Genomic DNA, 22,518 nt, shown 5'->3' with positions numbered 1-22,518 from the left:
TGCTGGCTGGTAGGTGATGCAACACCTTGGGCGCTCCTAGCAATACTATATTACAGCGTTCAGTGTGGTGCTGTCTGTGAAAGGGAAGCTTTGGAGGTGGGGGGTTGTGCCATGATCCTTTCCTTCAAAATTTCCCAACCCTTTCTGGCCTACAGGAAGAGGAGTCTCTGAAAGCTGGGGTTCTGTAGTTGGCTGTGATGGGAAGTGGAAACCCATTGCAGAGTAAGGCAGTGATCAGGAGTGGGTGGGGCTGGGATGGGGTAGGATGCATGGAGGTGTGAGAAGATCAGGGAACAAGGACTGTGAGTGTATCTGTGAGAGTGATGGATGGGTTGTGTGGGGGTATGCATGTATAAGAGAGAGCGAGAGAGAACTTTGAAAGCGACTGAACTAAGGACTTGGCTGTAGACTTTAATACAGTGGTACCTCTGGTTAAGTACTTAATTCGTTCTGGAGGTCTGTTCTTAACCTGAAACTGTTCTTAACCTGAAGCACCACTTTAGCTAATGGGGCCTCCTGCTGCTGCTGCGCCGCTGGAGCACAATTTCTGTTCTCATCCTGAAGCAAAGTTCTTAACCTGAAGCACTATTTCTGGATTAGCAGAGTCTGTAACCTGAAGCGTATGTAACCTGAGGTACCACTGTATAGCAAAGTCTTTGAAGCAAAGAACCCTTTCTGAGCTCAGAGAAGACTACTTGTAACATCTGTAAATAATGTGTGTGTATGTTGTATGTTGGTGTTGGCCTAGTAAAGATAACTCTGCTAACAGCTGTTTTCTGTGGTGAGCTTAACCCCTTGACTGAGCTTCCTGCAGTGCATACAATCAACAATCCCAAAAATCTCCACTTCTTGAAATATATGAAATAATTATTAAGGTAGGACTTGAAAACTTCAGACTTTACAAACAAACTCAGTAAGGCTACAGCACTGACCACAGCTAAGCCTCCTTTATTTGACATTAAAAAGCTAACACTCAATGACATTAGGATCAAGCTCTACTTACAGTGGTGCCCCGCAAGACGAATGCCTCGCAAGACGGAAAACTCGCTAGACGAAAGAGTTTTCCGTTTTGGAGGTGCTTCACAAAACGAATTTCCTATGGGCTTGCTTCGCAAGACGACAATGTCTTGCGAGTTCCTGCTGGTTTTTTTCCTCCCCCCCTTTTTCTAAGACGTTAAGCCGCTTATCAGCTGATCCGATCAGCAGATAAGCTGCTAAAAGCCGCTAATAGTGCTAATCCGCTAATCCGTCAATGGGCTTGCTTCACAAGACGAAAAAACCGCTAGACGAAGAGAATCACAGAACGGATTCTTTTCGTCTTGCGAGGCACCACTGTATATTTTAGAAAAGCCAGTTCTTTGCAGCAAATATAATCAATCTTTTAGATATCAAGACCACAGCTTATAGTGCTGGTATGGTTTATCGTAGGATTTTTATTTTAAATAACTTTAGGCTGCTTTTTAGGGGAAAGGCCTACTCAAAGCAGCTTACAAATTAAAAAATACAATACAATCCCAATGAACAACATGCTTAATAAAATCCAGTTAAATTATAACACCCACACAACAACACACACTTAATAGCTCATATATGGATTAAAAAACATAAGCATACTCTCTTTTCCTCCCTGAAATAGACACAGACACAAACACAAACACACAGACACAGACACACACACACAAACACACACACACACACACAGAGAGAGAGAGAGAGAGAGAGAGTTTATAATAAATATTCAGTCTTTTGAGAAAGATGACATAATGGCAGTAAAGGGAGAGGTAATAAACCTAACAGAGTATAAATAATTATAGTCCCAGCAGTTTATATAGTAAAAATGCCAGACAGGGAGACAACTGGTGTCCTTATGTGTTAAAGGAACTTGGCTGTAGACTTTAATATATATACACATTCAAACTTTGTGGGCGACCACTGAATTGTTGCTAAATGTCTCCAAGGAGCTCAGATTCAGAAGCAAACTAATAGTTTGTGACCTCCCCCCCTAAAATGCCAGTTATACTTAGAACCGTTGTTTAAATTTTTATAGCACTAGAATAAAACCCATGGTCATGTTATCATAGTAATGAATAATTGACCAGGAACCGTATTTTTCAGCTTGTTATTGTTCATAGAAATTGGGGGGTGGGGAGAGGGAATCACTATTACTGATTTACACAGGAAGCCTGTACCTTTGAGGCCCAGTCCTGCAGATACTTGCTTCAAAGATTTAATATGGTTGAATGATTTGGAATGCTAGCCCTGAGCATTTCGAAACCACCCCCAGAAATATGAAGCACTGATTGCAAATATGGATCTTTGGTTAAAAATTTTGCCTGAGGCTGTGTCTCCACTAGCATACCTCCAATACAATCCTCCATATTTTCTTTCTCTGTTGTCCCAAAATAGCCTGGTTTGAAGAATGTGTGAAAGGGCATGCATTTCTTCTGCCTACAAAACAATGTCTCCTCCTCCCATTGTACATAGGCCTTTCATTCCACTTGTCAATGTATTGTTGTTTTTAGAGAGAGAAGGAAAATACACCCATCAGAACATAGAACAAGCCTGCTGGTTCAGGGCAATAGCCTACCTAGTCCAGCATCCTGGTTTCACATTGGCCAACAGATGCCTATGGGAAGCCCACAAGTCAGACATGAGTACCATACCACTCTGCCCACCTGCGACTCTCAACATACGGCCTCTAACAGTGGAGATAGAACACAGCTGTTGTAGCTGGAAGTCATTGATAGCCATTTCCTCCACGAATTTGTCCAGTCCTCTTTTAAAGCCATCTACGTTAGTGGCCATCGCTACTTCCCACGGAAACCAGTTCCATAGTTTGACTATGTACTGCATGAAGAAGCACTTTTTTCATCTGACTTGAACCATCAGCTTCATTGGATGTCTACCCACCCACACAAGATTAAAAGTTTCATGGAGAAAATGTCACTGCTGTGTGTTAACTAGCCCCTTTCCCCATCCCTTCACCTACATCCTTTAGCAGGGTTAGCCAAGATGTCTCCATCCACATCTTGTTGAATGACAATTCCCATCTTCCCTGACCATTTGCCATTCTTCCTGAGGGCAACATCTGGAGGGCACCACATTGGCTACTCCTGTCCTGTAGCAAGCCAGAGGAAACTGGGTCGGTGGTGGAATGGGGAGGAAGGTGCAGGCCCTGCATCTCCTTAACAATATGTGAAAGCAGCTAAGGATATCTGCTGAGAACCACATTGAAGCTTGCTCATGTGGGTAAGTATAAAGTGATGGCAAAGATTTATCCAGGCACATTTTAGCCAAGTCACTGTAACACTGCAATTCTAAGTAGGTTTCCTCCATTATAAATCTGATATAGACTGGAGTCTGAATTTCAAGTTCTACTAAATCCATACACATCTACTTCATTATAAGATCAGTGTTACAATCCTGATTTATAAGAGCTAAACTACATATTACATGCAAATACAAGTAACCCGGGATGCGAGTGGCACTGTGGTCTAAAACACTGAGCCTAGGGCTTGCTGATCAAAAGGTCAGTGGTTCGAATCCCCACGACGGGGTGAGCTCCCGTTGCTTGGTCCCAGCTCCTGCCAACCTAGCAGTTTCAAAGCACATCAAAGTGCAAGTAGATAAATAGGTACCACTCCGGCGGGGAGGTAAACAGTGTTTCCGTGCACTGCTCTGGTTTCACCAGAAGCGGCTTAGTCATGCTGGCCACATGACCCGGAAAAACTGTCTGCGGACAAATGTCGGCTCCCTCGGCCAGTAAAGCGAGATGAGCCCCGCAACCCCAGGTTTGTTCACCACTGGACCTAAGGTCAGGGGTCCTTTGCCTTTTTTATGGCTGGAGGACCCTTTTTGTTGTTTTAAAAGCCATTTTGGCATATTACAATTGATAGCACGGAAGTGGTTAGGAAGGGGTTCTTCTTCTTTTTCCCCTGACCTGCAGTTGCTTTGTTCCAAATTGTTTTTTCCCAATGGCATGTAGGGCTAAACTCTTTGGAATTTGTAATACTACTCTTAGAATGATACTACAAAAGGCAGTAGTAATGCAGCAATGTTTCCTAATTCCAGTTGCTAAAAGCCACAGGACAGGAGACTATACAGTGGTACCTTGAGTTACATACGCTTCAGGTTACATACGCTTCAGGTTACACGCTCCGCTAATCCAGAAATAGTGCTTCAGGTTAAGAACTTTGCTTCAGGATAAGAACAGAAATTGGACTCTGGCGGCGCAGCAGCAGCAGGAGGCCCCATTAGCTAAAGTGGTAATTCAGGTTAAGTACAGTTTCAGGTTAAGAACAAACCTCTGGAATGATTTAAGTACTTAACCCGAGGTACCACTGCAGTTGTGCCTGGGTCCTGCTTGCTGGTTTCCCGCAGGCATTTGGTTGGCCACTGTGAGAACAGGATGCTGGACTAAGTGGGCCACTGGCCTAATCTGGCAGGCATTTCTTGTGTTTTTATAAATTTCAAGGGAAACCAAACCCCCTTGACTGCTGTGGAACAAGTGGGGGAAATGGTGAGTAGGTAAAAAGTTATTGTAAGTATTTCTCCCTGACTTCACCACTATCAATTGCACCTTCTTGAAGGGTATTTTAAGGTAAAAAGAGCCATCAGGCAACAGACTTGTTTGCTACATATTTTCAGAATCTTGGATCACCTTAATGCTTTGGTTTATGTTCTCTAGTTTTTAGAAAATTATAAGACACTCTTCAAAGTACTTAAGCTGGAATGTGTATTTTCAGCTGTGAAAAACCATTAAGTTTAAGCCCTTTGTGAAATGTAAATCTCGCAGTCTTTACACACAAATATGCACCGCATTCCTTTTGTTTCTCCAGCATCCTCTAAACAAAATCTAGCTCCCTTTTATATACACTAGAAGTAGAGTAATATGTGCATGTAAAGTGTTAGTTTCCCCGAGTCTATATTAAATTAAATATTTACTTAGGAAGCACTGTGTCATTTATTATTTATCTCACTCAATCTGTGGGATTTATTAAAAAATTGATAAAAACGGCTAGTGGCATCAACCTACAGGTGTTGAAGTGAGCTCCCAGGCCAAGCCAATTATGAGATCAACAAGCCTATAGTTACTGTGATATAATCATACTATTTGAATTTTGCAGTGGATATGTGAAAAATAACGTGTGGGGGGGGGGGTAAGGACACCAGCATGTTTATAGAACTCACTTTGTGGATTTTCCTTTTGTCTGATATTTGCCAGACCTTTCTACTCATATCTGCCCTTTTTCTCGACTTGACTTCTCATTTATTTCAATGAGAAATACCGAGAATTCCAGCACTGGAGTCTGGTCATTTTTTGTCTTTGTATTTTTAAAGGTATTTTAGTGGAGTTCACGCTTTCAGAGGTCACCATGACTGCACAATGGTAAGGCCTAAACCACCACAATCCGAGGTTCCATTTCCAGGTTCCCTATCCTCATGTTTTTTTCTGTGGCTTGTATCCAGCTGGATGCTTTCTAGGGATGGGTCTGAGCAGTTTTGCCTTTGCCTCCCCCCCCCCGAAAACCCCCCACTCTTTAGCACTAAATCAGAATGAATGACAATCCACGGGAAACTCAATTTATTTTTGTTCCGACTCAGCACTAAAGATTGGGTTTCCCCAGGGAAAGCGATGGAGCATATGGATACCTGGATAAGCCCTTAGTCATGTTCATTCATTTCAGTTTGTCTACTCTGAGTAAAACTTAGTTGGCTGCCATCCAATGAGCACAAAATTCTAGTGGTTGTATCCAGCTAAGTCCTAATCAGGGTAGACCCATTGAAATGAATGAACTTATTTTAGTTCTGCTCATTTATTTCATTGGGTTTGTTCTGAGCAGGACCAGCATTGACATAGCCCTTTGACTATGCGTAATGGACAGGGCGTAATTGAATTATGCGTAATTCAATGCGTAATTGAATTATGGTGCTGGAGGAGACTCTTGAGAGTCCCATGGACTGCAAGAAAATCAAACCTCTCCATTCTTAAGGAAATCAGCCCTGAGTGCTCACTGGAAGGACAGATCGTAAAGCTGAGGCTCCAATATTTTGGCCACCTCATGAGAAGAGAAGACTCCCTGGAAAAGACCCTGATGTTGGGAAAGATGGAGAAGGGGATGACAGAGGATGAGATGGTTGGATAGTGTTCTTGAAGCTACCAGCATGAATTTGACTAAACTGCGGGAGGCAGTGGAAGACAGAAGTGCCTGGTGTGCTCTGGTCCATGGGGTCACGAAGAGTCGGACACGACTAAACGACTAAACAACAACAATGGACAGGGCAGAGGAATCTCCCCCATCCAACCATCTAATCCAACACCAGATGACACATCCCTAATCCCTAGAAGTGAAGACCTGCTGTTATCTTCAACATCTGCTCTGTTTTAAACTCTTTCCATAGCCTTCCAGTCAGCCCTTTCCATTATAACTAGGCCATAGATAATGGGCCTCAGTCATAGTGGGATGAAGGGAGGACATTTGGTTTTCTGAAATTATGGCAAATTACTAGGGTAAAGCCCTCAACGTGCAGGTAAACCTTATTATCCAAACACTCATTTGTCAAATCCCAATTAGTTCTTGCAAATTTTGGTTAAAAATGTAAATCGGTTGCAGAGCAAAAACATGCTAATGCTACAAATCAGCACTGTCAACTGAAACACATACTCTATCTGTTAGCATTGGGTTTAAGCCTCCCACCACGCTAGAATGGAAAATTGAAAGGAAGACAAGAGACCCAGTAATTCAAATGACGCAAGTAGCCCTCACTTGCTTTGCTGATGAAAAGGGGAAATCTGAAATGTGGAAACTGAGCAACCTCAGCAGAACGAAAGAGCCACCTTCACCCAATATAAGGCCTGTAATTTGCACATGCATGCAATGAAATGCCCTATGGGCAAACTATCTTAATTCATTTCATTATTAGAGCATCCCTCAAATGTCAGCTTCTGGCTTTATCGCCAAGGTTTCTCATAGCAACGAGGTGACTTCCATTCCAAAATAGGGCTCCCGTTAACAGCAAAGTTCTTTTGTGAAGTCACCAGACAAGAGGAGGTAGGATTTTATGAGAAGAAAGCATATGTCAAAAAGATGAAAAGGGGAGTTCATCATTAAATGAAAATGTCCATCCTCAAGCTGCTGCTTCACACTTCGGCTCTGAGAACTTTGTTTGCTTCAGCATAAAACTTTGCTCTTCATGTTGTTTGCTTTGTCTGGATCTCAGGAAAGCTGGAGCAAAGAATTATATTTCATTGTGGCGCGGATATGGAAAAGAGTGATTATTTCATGTTGTAAATCCACAGCAATGCCACAATTATGAATACCAGCAATCAAACATTAATGCTGTTAACATTAGAACAGCAATAATAGTTTTACAACTGCACATAAAGAGCTTTTACCCCGTATTAAGTAGCACAGATGGTATGTGACAGTCTCTCATTTTACTTTCTTCATGAGTCTAGGTATGAAATCAACATATTAAATATTACAGATGCTCCTGGTGTGCTTTTGTGCTGCAGGTTTTATGAGCATAAGGGAACCAGAAACATAACACACAACGGGCTGTCCCAAGACATTTTTCTACCTGAGGAGCAGAACAAGATGACACCTCCCTGCATTCCATGTACAAAAGCTGACCAGACCAGCAGTTGAATCTTCTGCAGTAGCAGTGCCGCAGAGCGCTCTATTGCATCTCAGGGCAGCAAGCTTGCTTAGGAGAAACAGGGTAGACAATGTGGTATGCACAGCTCTGTCTAATTCCTGTCCTTCAGCATTTGCTGCCAGTGTTGTCTGCCTCACTCTGCCTCATGTTAGTGCCGACCCTTTCAGTTGTAAGTACAGTGGCACCTTGGGTTAAGAACTTAATTCATTCTGGAGGTCCGTTCTTAACCTGAAACTGTTCTTAACCTGAGGTATCCCTTTAGCTAATGGGGCCTCCCGCTGCCGCCACACTGCCACCACACGATTTCTGTTCTCATCCTGAAGCAAAGTTCTTAACCCGAGGTACTATTTCTGGGTTAGCAGAGTCTGTAACCTGAAGCATCTGTAACCTGAAGCATCTGTAACCCGAGGTACCACTGTACAGTGGTACCTCGGGTTACAAACACTCCAGGTTACAAACTGTGTTAACCTAGAAGTAGTACCTCGGGTTGAGAACTTTGCCCCAGGATGATAACAGAAATCGTGCGCCGGCGGCACAGCGGCAGCAGGAGGCCCCATTTGCAAAAGCGTGCCTCAGATTAAGAATGGTTTCGGGTTAAGAATGGACCTCCGGAACAAATTAAGTTCGTAACCCAAGGTGCCACTGTACTTTTTGTGTTGCATACAGCAGACCCTTCAAATGTCCTGATTTAATCAGGACACTCCAAATTTACAGAAGCTGGCCCGCCTTCTGAACTCAATCCAGGATGCCCCAATTTTCCCCAAAGCTGCTCCAGCCCACGCCTCATCTCCCGACATGGCACGGGCTGGGGTGACCGTCCTGGAGAGCTGCTTTAGGCCTCACACCATTTCTGGCAGCAGCAAGGCCTCGCGGTGGCAAGGCATTACGATGATGCTGAGATACATGTTCAAAATGTACACCTGTTGCTGTGAAAGGAGAAATCAGGGCAGGGCAGGAGACGCTTTCTTCCTGACCATCTTGGAAAAGAGGGTTCAGAAAGTACAGCTGCATTTCTGTATCTAAGGAACAGCATGGCAATGAAATGTATACAAACCATGTACATTATCTGAATCTGAATGTTTTAAAAAGTAGTTTCCTCGAATGCTTTCTTGATTTTTGTGTCGCTTAATTTGTAACTCATTCCTGAAGAGCTGTTTGTCACAACACCTAGAGGTGGAAAGTTACTCTATTGAACTGGAAACTTTGCATTCCACAGTCTATAACCAAGTGGGGAAAGGCATTTGAATCTATTGACTGCAACTTGTGGTCATTCAACCATTTAGACCAAAAATTACTTCCCAAAAGCCATTAATTCTAAAAATGGCTGTTTCTATCCTGATAAATGGGACATTTTCTTGGAAGATCAGATTGGCAAGTATGGGTGTTTATTATTACTATTATTTCACATATTTTGAATGCCAGTTGACTGCAGTTCAGAAATGTCACACCTCTGGAGATTGGAAATTACACCCCGTTATTGCCCATACTAAAGAAGGATAAAAAGGCATGGTTTTTCCATATGTGTTTCCTATTCTCTAATCACACTAGATGAAAAATAAGAATAAAAATGGGACTCTGATTTCATTAAATTCTAATGTTGCATCAGAATGTTTCTGGTTCCTGATTCCTCTAAAGTAAGTTCTAACTGTGCCTGAAATTTAATTTCGTTCCTTATTTTCCATGCTGCACCTTACACAGAAGCAACAGCATGATACTAAGCTTTTTTACCTCTAAGTGTTGTCTTTACTGGGATTGTTTATGATTTTTATATTGCTGTCCACTGATGCCCTGATATTTTATGAAGGGGTGGTTTATAAACATTTAAATAAATAAATAAATAAATTTCTGTATATAACTGCACAAGACAATCGCCTTAGGGATACTTGATTTTATCTGTTATGTTCCATCGTCTAATATGTTCACTATTTAGGACCAACTATATTTTACTTTTAATCACTGGAACGTAAGGCACAAAGGGTCAGGAAGACATGCCATAGTTGTAGAGCCTCAAAAATGCTTTCAAGGCACTTTCACTGTAGGAAATGTAACTATTCCTCTCCGGGGTTGTACAGTTTCAAGTAGAAGGTAGCTGGTTAGAGCACGGATTGGCTGGACCCCATTATGCAATTGAGAACTGCAACAGGGCAAATGAATGGATAAAGAATGAAGGAACTTAAGAAAGCCTCAATGGATCAAAGGTCCACCTAGTGGAAATTTGGCCAGTTTGATGCCTCCATGACATAATGGGAAAAGAGGGCCATGCTGTTTGCTTTCTGGTGCCTGATATTTAGAAGCATACTTTCTCTAAACCTGAACATTTTGAGGCCCTCAGTTCCATCAGTTTATCATGCATAGTTTAAAGAAGTATATTTATCACCTAAATCAACTGAGGTCACTTTCATTAGTTGGCAGTGAGTTCTAGTATTAAGAATGAGAAAAGAAACACATCTTTCCCTTATATCCACACCGTTCATAATTCTTGCATAAAATCAGCTGATCATCAGAGTTTGTATAACGTGTGCATGGTTTTCTGCATGTCCTGATAGCTGTTAGGGCTTCCATGCATAGTACTATGCAAAAATGGGTCATCTGACATCATTGTGATGTCAGGTGATTGGAAAATGGGTGACTCTACACACCTGTCAAACTTGGCCTACAAAGTCAGTGGCGGGGGGAGCTAAAGAACCTGCTGGATCAGTTCCCCAACCCTGCCTTAACTGGCGTCATTCTTTTTTCTAAGCAGCACAGCCTAAGCTCTTTAGCTTTTGATATAGACAACCCCTTGGTCATTTTAGATGTTATTTTCTGTACTTTAAGGACATCCTTTCTCAGGTGGAACAACATTATGCCAAAACTGCCAAGAAAATATGGTGCTGCCCATTTCCTATCACCTCCATAACCCATGGAAGGCATGGAATTTGCTTTCTTTATATCACACACTGAGTAGACATTTTCACTGAATTTACATATGAAATTGATATTTTCTTGTGCATCAGTACGTATGTTTTCAAACTCCCTGCTTCTTGATATTAGGCAGGCACCATTATACAGTTTTGGCACTTAGAAAAATGTTGATTTCAGCAAACCTATCCAGACAGATAATTCAGTCATATATACCGGTACTTGTTTTAAAATGTTTGGTTTTATCTGCCTTTTATTTACAATCAAGCAGAGGCTGGATACTTCTTTCCTTTTCTTGGATGGGTTCCTACTTCATGCTAGCAGCTTAAATGGCCAGACTTCTTTGCATTTCTCATTAAAAACTAAAGGTTGCATTTCAGCTGACTGAAGACCTTTTGCTAAAGAGCAATGTGTACTAGCCACACTATCAGCTAAAAATTGGTGTGTGTCAGATGCTTTCTTCTCATTCAAATCACAGGATTTTTATTTGAGACAAGAATTTCCAATCCCATTCAGCAACATATGGAAATGTAGTTAATTCCGATTGCTTACCCTCGTGCATGCACCTAGGAAAAGAGTCCTTAAAAACTTTATAAGGAGGCCATGTATAATATGGTGTTCTTAAGGAATAGGAGGGAAATATTCTATTCAGCTTTTCTTCTTTGGAGAGGCATTGAGAATATACAAAAGAAGTAAAGGATGAGATGGTTGTTAACAATGTCTCGTCTTTGTGGTATGAAAATCATGATTCAGACTTTCAAGGAAAATGCATGAATGAGGTGTTCGATGTTAAGAAACCAACATAACAGATTTGTAAAAGGATGTATAAAATACAGATTTGGAGTGACTAAAAAGATGAATATTTCAAGAAACTACGAGCAAATATTTATATAGGTTAATGTAATGTATTTTACTTGCTTCTTTCATATTTCATATTGAAAATGGAGTATTCAGCATTGTATTATATATAGTGAAAGCTTCCAATTCGGTCCTGTAGGTTTCCTGTCTATTGTGTTTCTTACAATGTCTCAGCTCATATGTCTTTAGGCACATTAGCTATTCTTTGGTATGAGCCTTATTGCTATGCAAGTACTTGAGAAAATAACTTATATCCAAGAAAGTGCTCAAATGTATACCTCAACATTATTCAACTAGGCAAAAGCACAAGGAATTGGAAGAAACAAAAATACTTGTAAATGATTTTTACAGAAGAGACTTCAGTTACATGGAAGCGAGCTCAAAGTCTTATTGCAATCATCAGTACAGACAAATCCTGACAACGGTTTATACAGACAGGTATAGCATGCTACAGATTACAGTAGGGCTCATGTTAAGCAAATAAGGCAAAGAATCTTGGGTATCTTAAATAAGAGGCATTGGGAAAACTTGGCAAGCAATTCCAGAAGTGGGTTCTATTGCAGGTCCTGTACATTATGATTATTCCAATGTAATTTGTAAACATAATTAAATATTTCAGTGAAAAAAAATCAGACTCAGTTGTCATTGAATGAGGATATGCACATCAAGTCAACGTCACTCTTTCTATTCTATCTTTCTAATCTATTTCCTCCACGACCTAGTCAGTGCCATAAATGAATTCATAACAAATTGCTTTGGTTTTCACAAGTAATGTATGTTTTTTAATGTGTACTTTTCACCTTAAGTGCACATCAATAGCAATTGTTTTTGGAGCACCTCAGATTTATCCCCCAGTTCTGTTAGCTCTATATCAGTGACCACAAATTGTCTCCAGTGTCCCCATCTTTTCTTTCTTTCTTTTTCTTTTTAACAGTGCCTTGCTACTACAATGTACATTTTGGATATTTATGAAGTTAATTGTTCCTGTCAAGCACATTACACACTTAATTTCTGTCATTTGGTTATCTTACTTGTCATTATTTAATGTACTTGCCCCTACATATTTCATGTGTCAGAAATGACATAAGAGGGTCAGAAAAGAGCACATAGTCACCATTTATTATTAAGCAACGAGGAATGTTAAATTAGTAAGAAGGAATGTGGTGCTGTTTTGCAATGCAACTGCATCAATAGTAGGGTTTCAACAATATAATAGAATAGCAGTTTTAAGCAACACTGCAAAAGACCCATAGATATTAGAAAGGTACAGAGATGGTAAGGGAATCACTGAGAATTGCTTTCCTTCCTGTTCCTCTGATGGAAGCCTTACTATCCATACAGACTGTTGCCCCCCTAGCAAAATAGAATATGGGCCTCATTTGAGAAAGCAGTCTGTAGCACACTGCGAATTGTTTTATTGGCATGCATGAAGTCCATCATTTCAGGAGTAAACAACTTCCTTGAGCCAATGAAACTTCCCAGTATGGGAGAAGAAGGAAATACTAAATCTGATTCACTGGAAATTAAGCCAACAGGATGAGACCATCAAAAATGTTATTCTGACTGCCATTATTGAATTGAATGCATTAAACACAATAGCTATCATGGTTTCTAAAGGCTTAAGAAGAGGCCTGCCCACCCCTACCTTGATGCAATGTGCTCTAACACCAATACCAATAGGAGTTACATTAACTATCATACAGATTAAGCTTCTAACTTTTACCATGCCCAAAATCCAGTCAGCTGAGGCTTCATCCCATACCCATTTTAAAATCAATTGAACTTAGAACTGAGTTCAGGATTGTGCTGTAAACAAGTTATTAAACCTGATTGAAAAGAAAAACAGTGAGCATTCCACATAAGCCATAGCGCCCATGGAGAATATGCTCCAATATTATATACAAAATCACTTCATGTGACAAAATAAGTGCTATAGGTCCATTTGGAAAGGATTTTTCTCCTATGGCCTCAGTTTTTGCAGGCACCTTTCGTATGTAAGATCTCATGCTGGCAGTATATTAAAAGCAAATGTTTGGCAATAATATTCAACATATTACCTTTGGCAGAAGGCAGAGGACATTAATGGAGGGAACATGGATGACAAATATCCAAAGTCAATAATAAGGATAATAACAACAGATGGACAAAGATGATAACATAAGATGTCCGATGCAAAAGTGCCAATGAAAACGTCCCCACAAGGAAAATATGATTTCATTAATTTTATTTAATTTCAGTGTATGAGTGTCACACTGTCCAAACCAATATATAAACTGAAATGCAGTTTTCTTTCAAAATTCACACTTTTCCAGCACTTGTGAGCAAACTAAAGACTGCATATGAATATGTGTCTGTTAGTAAAAAAAATAGATGCAAAATGCATGCTTGTGTCATTAAATCACCAAAGTGCATTCTGCTGGGGGGGGGGAGTGCTTATACTACGCAACATACTAGGCAAAATTGTGACCAAAAATTATATATTTGGGGAAATGTGCACAAATTTTCTTGGGGACCTTTTCAGCTGCTTCTTTTTCTTTCAAAAAAAGCAAACATATGCAGAAATTGGGTGACAAGAACTTGAGAATGTAAAATTGAGAAACCAAAATTAGCAGATCCTTTTCTTTGTAGAAGTTTCTTACTGAAATTCAAGGCAACAAACAAAAATTAAGATAGCAAAATCCAGGAAGATGACATTTCCTAAAGACTCTGTGACAGTCCAAATATATGATAACCAGTGGATGATGAAAAGAAAGGGCAACATGCTTTTTGACACAAGGAAGCAGAGGGGAGGCTTCATGGCTTCATTTGTTATGTGTTGCCTTTTAGCCTAAAGTGAAAAGCTCTCTCAGAGTCAGGCGGGGTCCAAGTTCACAGCCACTTCAAACCAAGTTAAAGATGCATTCAGGCTCTGAGACATTATTCTCTTTCTCTCACACAATAGGTTTCTAATCTACCTTTTTTGTAGCTTGGTGGATGAATAGCTATATAGGCTGTGGTTATAAATGTATGCAGCTCTTTTTTAAATCTCCCTAAACTCTTGGCTTAGTGATTTCTCATGGCTGTCAACTTCAGAAATCTCTTACAAGCCTCACAGAGTGGGGCATCCTTTGGGGCATCAGGTTTGATCTCCGCCAATTTCGCTGAGTGCCTCCCACCTTTTCATATTGTAGGCCTGGATTGGAGGCGGGGGTGGATTAAAGCGGCAGATCAGTGCATAGCACACTATCTTTTGTTGGGATATATTAGTCAGGGATTTATTTTGAAAAGTCAGGCACAGGAGGTTTGGAAGAACCCTTCCCCGCTTATTGTTTCATTATCAGTTGGTGTCTCTTGATGGAGTAAGATTCTTCATGTTAATCTGCTTAGAATGATTCACCCTCGGAGGCTGATTTATTCAGTATGATTTGCCCCAGATGGAATCCTGAGTGCCCTCTGGGAGCTTCTACTTGACATAATTGGTGTTTGGGTTAATGTGGGTCACTCTGTAGGACACAGAGACATAATCACTCCTAAGTAGCCTCCCCTACTTGATAGGGCTTCTTTGGCTCCTTGGAGATGGAAGAGATGTAGCAGATGAAATGATGGCTAGACTGTAATTAGTGAGAAAGTAAATCCAACTAAACCCAAATTTAAGTTCACTCTGCTCTGTGATGGTGGAAGAAGTTAGAAAAAGCACTGCACCATCAACACTGAGCATCTCCACAAGATCACTGAGCAGAGCTCTTTTGAGACAATGGCTGTTTAAGAGTTCTCAGTGCATTTTAAGGACAAAATCTTTCCCATCCTTAGCAACTCAGATGCAGGGCTGTTATGAGAAATCTAGAGTTGCCATATTTCAAAAAGCAAAATTCCTGACACCTGCACAGTGAAAATGACTAATATAGTTTAGTAAGCTACTCCTTTCTGGCCCGCAAGGTAACATCTTATCCATTGAAGACTGTTTGACTCTTTCTCTTTAAGACAGGGAAAATTTAGGACTGGGTCACCAATGTAACCTTCTAGGCCTGCCTTGTGCTCAGACCATACCCCACTTCCAAAGCTACACCCTGTCATTGGCTCTGCTTCATGCACATAGTGTTTTTGCCTGGTTGGAAGGCATCCTCGAACACTGAGCATGCCTATTGCTTATCTGGAGGGTAGAGAGGGGTGTGCAAAGGCAAAATTTACATTTGTTGCTCCACCCTCCTTTGGCCCTGGCCCCACCTATCATTGGGATGTGGTCCTTAAAAGTGTCTGCTTCTTCTGAACCATGGAGGGTGTCAAGGAAATAATTGGCATTCTCAAAAGTTTCTGACTGAACGGTGCTCTTATTGGGAAGGTGTATCTGGTACCCACAGTAATATCTTTTATTATCAGGACCAGAACAATCCTGAATCTAGATGGACCAGAAAAAAGACCTTGTACTAGTTTCTGCCCCCTCTTCAAGTCACTTTTGTTTTTCCCAGTTAGTTGTATTCATAAATAGTTAAGTTTTTAGAACAAGTTTGCTGTGGTTCTCAAAATTAACAATAAGGTCCAGGGCAGGATAGCAAATAAAGGTGAGGTGTATTTTTGAACCCTTCCAAACATTTTTGGTGTGTATATTGGAAACAAGCAATACCACTGTCATTTCTCTAATTTAACTTCATTGTTTACTTTTATCCAACAATCCACGGTCTCTAGGCACTATCTTTTTAAGGACTGAAACAGCTGCTCATGGATAAGTAGCTAATGAAATATAGAGTTGGATATCATCAGCATACTGATGACCCTGTAGCCCCAAATGATCTCTCACTAGCATAATGGCAACTGGAGCAAGGCTCCATAGATCTGCCTCATTTGCTAAGCCATATAACCAAGCACGGTGCTGCAATACACAATTTGTGCTGCAGGAACTGAATTAGTTTTGTAGCATTTGAATGTGGGATGGTGTAAAAATCAGAACAGAATTTAGCAGGCTGGAATGGCCCACTACTAACAAAACTCATGCCAAAAACAGTGGGATGTGCTAGAAACACTGAGAACAACATTTTAGAACTTCCAATATTGTCCTTTTATTAACACCTTCTCACTCTGAGCACATTCAGAGCTTAATGGAAAAGACTAGAATGAGTATTGTAGAGATTTTTCTTTTCTTCTTTTTGCAAAACAAGAGTGAGGTGTGCTAAATACACATGAGAACCAAAAAATCCATGCGTTATCAAAATTTTGTTAACTCTTTTACAACCAGAATGCATTTTTAACACAAATAGTAGGTCAAACCAACTAGTTCCAAAGCATCAAAAATAGCCCAGAATCCCAACCTTTAAGGAAGACAGAACAACCATTTTCACCACCCACAAAATATTAGATGATATTGATGCAATAAGTGACAAAACTTCCACTGAAACCAAATGGGCAATAAAGGTTAGTCCAGAGAAAGCAGCCTGGAACACCAACTTCCAAGCTAGCCAAGCAAACCAAATTTCATAGGACACATTGAACTAGACAGGATTTATGTAGTAAGTCACAAACATTCCACATAATCCATGCTCCAGTACTTGTTCCATTCTGGCTTTTATGTTGCTTTTTATATAGCCCCCCTCCATCTCTATCGCCATCATATTTCAAAGCTTAGTTCTGTTTTTGAGGCATGTTACACCTTTCAAGGTATGAGATGATGCAGTATCTAAAGTATGCAATTACTACTGATTGATCTCAAACCTTCATAATATGATTATTAAACAGAAAGAGGAGCATTGACAATGCAAGCTTCTTTCTGTACATAGGGAGGAGAAAAGAGGGTGTCAGCTGCAACATAGAATCCTATTAGCCTTTGACTGCAACTGAAAAGTCTGCAGACATCTTAATTGAACTGTCTACAATTACCCCCAGATCTTATTTCCAGAGATATGTCAGCTAATTTGGAACACAGAAGCATGCATGTAAAATTCAAATTAGTTCTCCTAGTGTTTCATTACTTTGCATTCACCCAATTTAAATTCCATCTGCCATTTAGTTGCCCAGTTGCCAAATTGAGACAAGCACTTTGTAGCTCTACAAAGCATCGTGTTGCTTTGACAACCATATTAATGGAAGGCATTTATTAAGAACCACATCCTTGATGTGGGTACAGGATACAAATACAGATGACTTCACTACTTCACTTTGGAAAAAGTCCTGAGTCTGATGGATCATAGAAAACTAGCCACATTAAATAATATGGAAGACAGGTGTAACATTTATAAACTGGGGACAATGGTAGAACAGGACTCTTATCTTCTTGGATTTGTGTTGTTTTCTTTCTTTTGGAACAGTTTGATCATTGGAATGGTTTTATTTGGTTTTAAACTTATATAATCTCTTGTTGTAACCCAACCAGGCATCTTATGGTGAAGGGCAAGAGAGAAACAGTAATAAACGTTTCCTCTTCTCCAGTGCTAGCATCTAAAGAAACTGGCTCAGCAAAAGTTGAATGATATGGAATTTCACAAGCAGTTAAAGGAAGTTCAATAAAACTAGCAAAGTATATTTTTTAAAAAATTGCATATCCCTGAAACCAAATAAATGAAGACGTTTTAATGATATTACTCCACTTCTATAATAAGCTGCTACCTAGTCTCTCTGAGACATCACTTTTTATGGTGTAGTGTGACTATCTACTTCAGTTTAGGAATGGGAAACCATTTAATTTACTGCCAATCATTTATTTGCATTCTCATTGATTTGCTCCTATAATAGTACAGGTTATTCAGTGGGGGGGGGGGTGCGCGCGCTATAGTTAACGTACTTGTCCAAAAGAGTTCAATCTTGCAGATGTACTGCAAAGCACAGTATGAAACGATCACCATGATATATATGAGGAGGGACACACACATACACACTTAGCAAATTTACCAGATCAGACATAAGAACATCAGAAGAGCTTGCTGGATCAGGCCAATGACCCGTCTAGTCCAGCATCCAGTGGCCAAACAGATTCCTCTGGGAAACCAGCAAGCAGGACCCAAGCCCAAGAGCACTGTCCTCTCTTGCAGCTTCTGCCAACTGATAATCAGAAACATGCTTCCTCTAATCATGGAGGCAGAACATTGCTCTGTAGGCACAGCTACAATAGTGAGATATTAGCATGCTCAGTGAAAAAAAGAAAGAGAAGCAAATTCAAAAAAAGAACCCCTCCTCCCCCAGAGAAACAGCTCAATGAGAAGTGAATATGCTCTGTGACTACCAGGGGCGAAGCATCTTCTGTCATCACCCTGGGTGGGAGTTGGGCACACCAGGGGTGTGTGCATGAGCCAGGGTGGGCAGGGTGTGTCAGAGGCGGGGCGTGCCACTGGGCTGGACAGCTGGGAGGGCACTCATGTGCCAGAGCCCAGCAGACCAGAGGCACATGAAGCAGCCACTGTCTCTCCTTTTCCCACCACTTCTGCCCCTGGGTCAGGCTTGACCCAGGAGTGGAGCTGCAGCTGGCTGACGGTGTTGGCCTGTCGTGCAAGGAAGCTGCCTCTGGTGGCTGTCTCACACACAAAAAGTTTGCGGGTATGGCAGAAGGAGATAGGATCTGCCCATGCGATGCCCACCTGGTGGAAACTCTAGCTCACATGGCCCTTAAATGTAAAATGTATGATGATCTCCGGCAACAATTTCTAGACCATGTACGTATTTCAACATGGAAACCAGAGACAGAGGTTATACGCTTCTTATTACAGGGGAGAGACCAGGAGCTCACCAAGACAGTAGGTAAGTTCCTCTATTTAATTTTTTGTTGCCAAAGTACACTACAGGATCCTGCCCTTGCTGGAGACCCACAGAGATGAAATAGATTGCTCGCCTCTTCGTCCCTTTGGCAAATGACTGTACTGTTGAAATGGCGACGAGATCGCACTGGCTATTTATTCTGAATGTTTATATGTGATGCCAATAAAGGTTTGATGATGATGAAAAAGTTGAATAGAACATTTCACTGGATATGCTGGATTATGCAAGATCAATTATTGAGTTCCACACCTATGTTAATCAGCTTTCAAAGATAATGCCTGTGTACAATGCTCAGAAACTTAAGCCACTTCATTTGGGCAGGATTATCTAAGAAGAGATTCTACTCCTACAAGAGTTGCACACTGCCATCTAAGATGCCCTCACCCCTATGACTGGGGTGACAGTGAGCTCCCCTCTGGACCATATGAATGAAATTAATGTAACATTTGTGCATTATAGGTAGAAAACAGGTTTTACAGAGTAGAAACGTGTTTACCTTGGAGTAGCAACATGTTTACCTCAGAATACCAAACATTTATTAAAAATAATATCCAGTAATATCCAGTTTACAATACTGGTCAATTATTTTTAATAGTTGTGTTTCTTTCCTGATCTAGTTTACTGGTGCGTGTTGCTTCCTTCTTCATTTTACTCTGTCACAGACACCCTGATAACACAAATGAAAATATGTGTTTACTTTAGTCAGATTGCTTCCAGCTTTAAGAAGAACACGAGAAATGAAAGAGACTTTCAGACTTCAGGTGGACCTAAATTCAAATCTCTCATCCTCAATCTCCTTCTATGTCCCTCGCCAAGGATAAATCTGTCATTAACATTTGTAACTTTCCAAACTGTATATCTAATGCAACCTTCTCCCCGCCATTTCCAGGGCTCCTGAGCGATAGTGAGTAAAGCCAAGCAAAGCTGCTGGACATTGTCTTACGTCCTCTCTCTGATTGGCAGATCACAGAAAAGAAACATTTCCCATGAGCCTCTGTGTGAGGTTGTTACTAACTGATTGAGTATTCACTTTCATGCCTTAAATCTCTGAAACCCAGGTGTGTTGTAGATTAGCACAACTTACAAGCAGTGTGTGGAGATTTATTATGATAATTGTTGCTTTTATTTTTTATTTCCCTGAACTCAAAGATAATTAATGCCAGTGTGTGTCCTGGTATCTGACTCCCTTAATTGGCCCTGTGGTGCCTTGGGTGTTTGAAAATCCACTCACTTAAGAGTCCCCCCCCCTTTTGACTTGTTTTCCTGGAGCTGTTCATTAGTGCCTAAAATATTTGATTACATTTAATTGTGATGCCTTCAATTCAGTGCACCTGCTGCAATTTACATAGGGGGAATGGGAGCTTGCCGAAGCTTTTTTTTTTTTTTAAAAGGCAGTGAGATTGGGGAATTAAATGTAAAAAGAATTCCCCAGTAAAGGGTAATTGGGGTTAAATACAAAAACAAAACTAACCTATAATACAGTTTAGTTTTTGTTTATAATGACTACGGTTGGACCAAAGGGATTTATACTAGAACAACTTCATCTTTCTTTGTTTTTGCTAAAGGAAAGGGCTTCTTCCAATTCTTTCATCTTCTGTTGGCCATCTGTACTTAGTTTAAACCTAATCTTCAGTATTAGAAAGTCCATAGGTTGTCCTTCTTGATGCTCTGGCAGCTCTGAGGCCCAATTCTGCTTGGAGATTGTGGGATTTGAGGGGGGTGGGTGTTGGTTGGTCTATGTTGTCACCTCCAGCATGCTGTTGCTTCCCACCAAGCACTGTGTACATTTCTGCACCCGCAGCCCTCCTTTGGCGCTAACAGGAATTAACTGCTTGGCAGAATGTTATTGGGCTGGGCAATGTTCTTTCAATTGACCACACTATCATTTAACAAGTTTTGAAAAAGGAGCTGAGAAAATGTGGGACCATGCATTTTCAAAGGGGAAATATAGATCAGACTTCTGCCCTTGCTATTAAACCGCACAGCTTCTTTTCATTTATCTCCAAAGAGCAGTGTTGTAAACCTCTAAAACTGCCTTTAAAACAAGCTTTCATAAGAAAAGTAATTAGAGTGGTTTTAACACCCCTATAATGTTAGTATTGCCTAATAAATCTCTATTTGACCCTTGCAGTAGAAAGTAAAGGAGTGCAAAAGCACCATTTATTGTGGAATGAGAATAATGTGACCCATTAATATGCATTTCTCACGAATGCCCAACAGCAGCCTCTCCAGGTTATGATTGAAGCAACAGCAGTTTCTGTTATTACTCTTCATTACAGAAAATTGCTAACAAGCTTTTGAAAAATGAGACTTTACATTTCACTGTCAAAACTTGGCATGACATTTATGTCATGAAAGAGGCCAACATTCTAGAATTTCAGTTAGGGCAATTAATTAACTGATTAATTAATTTACAGCCATGTATACCATACATAAGGGATGTGGGTGGCGCTGTGGTCTAAACCACAGAGCCTAGGGCTTGCCGATCAGAAGGTCAGTGGTTCGAATCCCCGCGATGGGGTGAGCTCCCATTGCTCGGTCCCAGCTCCTGCCAACCTAGCAGTTCAAAAGCACATCAAAGTGCAAGTAGATAAATAGATACCGCTCCAACAGGAAGGTAAATGGAGTTTCTGTGTGCTGCTCTGGTTCACCAGAAGCAGCTTAGTCATGCTGGCCACATGACCTGGAAGCTGTCTGCAGACAAACGCCGGCTCTCTTGGCCTATAGAGCGAGATGAGCGCACAACTCCAGAGTCGTCCGCAACTGGACTTAACGGTCAGGGGTACCTTTACCTTTACCTTTACACCACACATAAGAGAAAGAATCTAGCTGGTGAACTTAACATATCCATAGAACAGCATGAAAATATTAAGGGCACTACCCAGACTCTGCCTCCTGCCTCCAGGCTTTTGTGCAGTGGTGGAGCTAATTCCATATCCACAGCACTGCTACTCATGGCAGCCAAAGTGGAATGAGCAATGGACAAGATAATGCAAATTCAATCATGATCCATTTGATGCTTCAGCTCTAGGCTGGCCTGATACCATTGTGCTTTGGCAGTGAGACCAACTTGGGATCCAGTGGATCTTGGGCTAGCTCAGTCCTGACATTTGCCCTCAGAAAGCCCAATTTCAGGGCCTTTCACTGGCTACTGCACTCCTTCCCACACATTCAGCAGCTGTTGGGAGGCCAGATCAGTCAGGAGACCTGTGCAGAGGAACATAATCCATGCATGGGGAACCTCTGACCTGTGGGCTGTTTTGTGGAAGCTATGTTCACCTGCTCCACACACCTGGCATTCTTCATGATGCATTCTACAGTGCATTTTCAGAGGAACAACTGAGACCTTGAAGTGGGCTCTCAGTTCCTCCCCCCAACTACCCA

The 22,518-nt window shown here is 41.0% G+C and overlaps 1 long non-coding RNA gene across 1 annotated transcript in view; it reads left to right on the top strand.

Annotated features, from left to right (window-relative positions):
• The first annotated feature begins 436 nt into the window (after positions 1-436).
• LOC309527826 overlaps positions 437-22,518 on the top strand; it is a 96,116-nt gene continuing 74,034 nt past the window's right edge. Inside the window, exon 1 of the long non-coding RNA XR_014217384.1 lies at positions 437-634. This is a non-coding gene — a long non-coding RNA (uncharacterized lncRNA). The remainder of the gene's footprint in view (positions 635-22,518) is intronic.

The sequence above is a fragment of the Podarcis vaucheri genome, assembly GCF_965113315.1.
Source record: "Podarcis vaucheri genome assembly, chromosome: 2".
NCBI classification, from domain to species: domain Eukaryota; kingdom Metazoa; phylum Chordata; class Lepidosauria; order Squamata; family Lacertidae; genus Podarcis; species Podarcis vaucheri.
The sequence above is the reverse complement of the archived record's forward strand: the minus strand, read 5'-3'. Positions and strand labels throughout refer to the sequence as shown.